This window comes from Palaemon carinicauda, chromosome 17, assembly GCF_036898095.1.
Source record: "Palaemon carinicauda isolate YSFRI2023 chromosome 17, ASM3689809v2, whole genome shotgun sequence".
Classification (NCBI taxonomy): Eukaryota; Metazoa; Arthropoda; class Malacostraca; order Decapoda; family Palaemonidae; genus Palaemon; species Palaemon carinicauda.
Window position 1 is genome coordinate 96,845,703 of NC_090741.1, and position 2,500 is coordinate 96,848,202.

Below are 2,500 nucleotides of genomic sequence, written 5' to 3' on the forward strand. Positions count from 1 at the left end.
TATAATAAATTTGGTGAATTGTTTTGAAGAGTTTTCCTAACTACCATTGTAGAATGTTCAAATTTCAGCTTATATATATATATATATATATATATATAATATATGTATATATACATATATATATATATATATATATATATATATATATATATATATATATATATATATTTATATATTTTTATATTTATATATTTATATATTTATATATTTATATATTTATATATACATATACCAAAGGCACTTCCCCCAATTATGGGGGGTAGCCGACAACAACAAGAAACAAAACAAAAAGGGGACCTCTACTCTCTACGTTCCTCCAGCCTAACCAGGGACTCAGCCGAGTTCAGCTGGTACTGCTAGGGTGCCACAGCCCAACCTCCCACATTTCCACCACAGATGAAGCTTCATACTGCTGAGTCCCCTACTGCTGCTACCTCCGCGGTCATCTAAGGCACCGGAGGAAGCAGCAGGGCCTACCGGAACTGCGTCACAATCGCTCGCCATTCATTCCTATTTCTAGCACGCTCTCTAGCCTCTCTCACATCTATCCTCCTATCACCCAGAGCTTTCTTCACACCATCCATCCACCCAAACCTTGGCCTTCCTCTTGTACTTCTCCCATCAACTCTTGCATTCATCACCTTCTTTAGCAGACAGCCATTTTCCATTCTCTCAACATGGCCAAACCACCTCAACACATTCATATCCACTCTAGCCGCTAACTCATTTCTTACACCCGTTCTCACCCTCACCACTTCGTTCCTAACCCTATCTACTCGAGATACACCAGCCATACTCCTCAGACACTTCATCTCAAACACATTCAATTTCTGTCTCTCCATCACTTTCATTCCCCACAACTCCGATCCATACATCACAGTTGGTACAATCACTTTCTCATATAGAACTCTCTTTACATTCATGCCCAATCCTCTATATATATATATATATATATATATATATATATATATATATATATATATATATATATATATATATATATATATATATATATATATATCGAGACTAGCACACGATGCAGAGAAAGCAATCTTGCACTACCTATATGCAACCCACATAGTATTCATGTGATTTATATACCAATTTGTTTTACCTTAGCTCCCACCCCCCACCCCTCCCAACATTTTCGGTCCTTAACTTATTCAATCTCTCTCTGCAGTACTCGTACCAGCCTCCCCATCAAGTTGTTAAGGATAAAATTACAGTAGCCTACAGCATCTAGACAATGTATGTGTGTTTCTGTATGTGCGCGTTTGAACATAACATAAACTCCCTTGTGATATTGATTGGATAGATCATGTAATTCTAGCAATGAAGTAATTTTATGGAATAAAACAACCTTTAGATACCGTTAGTGTCTCAGAAGTGACCTTGAAGTGTCTTCAGACAGATGAGTGTGTCAAGTAGGGTGTTGAGACACTTGGAGTCTTTCTTTTTTTCGTCTTTCTTTCTCTCAAACTCTGAAGATAACACGTACTCTTACAAAAGCGATGGACATGTGTTATTTCTCCAGCGTTCTTCAAACTTACGACGATAATATATTTATTAGAGAGAAAAGTTTTTCAGAATCTCTGTTTTCATATTGAAGGGATTATGAAGGTCAGGATGTTTGTTCCAGATGCTTATGGCAACAGGATACAAACTCTTCCTCCACAAAGAAATTTTTGTTTTTTTTTTCATTTCTATAAACATTTATTTATTTGTTTTTTTAGTTCTTCTTTATGTTAATCATGGGGAAATATTTTATTTATTACTCTATCCATGAATAAGGTAAGGTACAATATTCTCTCTCTCTCTCTCTCTCTCTCTCTCTCTCTCTCTCTCTCTCTCTCTCTCTCTCTCTCTCTCTCTCTCTCCATTTATTTTCATACCTTGTTATTCATATCCTTATCTTTCACGAGATTTTCCCCATTAATTCATCCGTTTCACCACAACGTTTCAGAGAAAAAAATTTTTTTCTCTTCTAAAATATATCGAAAACAAAGTTAGTTTTTCTTTGAAAGAACCGGAATGTGTTTTGCGACACAAAAGCGTTGCATTTGCAATTCCCTATTTGCTGCAAGACTCTCTCTCTCTCTCTCTCTCTCTCTCTCCTCTCTCTCTCTCTCTCTCTCTCTGCCGTCATTTTACCCTGGGTTTCTTGCCAATCCTTCAAAGGGCAATTTAAAAAAAAACATTAAATGTTCAATAATGTTAAGAAAAATCAAATGAATATCAAGAAAAATGGCACCAAAAATATCGCTTGTAAAGAGATTTTGAGATCGAAAATAAAAAAAAGCTTAAATCCTTTTCTGAAGGACCACCAATGTCTTCATGTCTTGATCACTTGATAATATACTCCATCAGATCTCCACTCTATATTTTGGAAATTGCTGGAGATATTTTTATACCATTTATTTATTTGCACTATAGTTTATCTAATGCTATCAGTATTATCATTAGTTTTTATTATAGTTTTGCTATTGTTTTTATTAGTTCT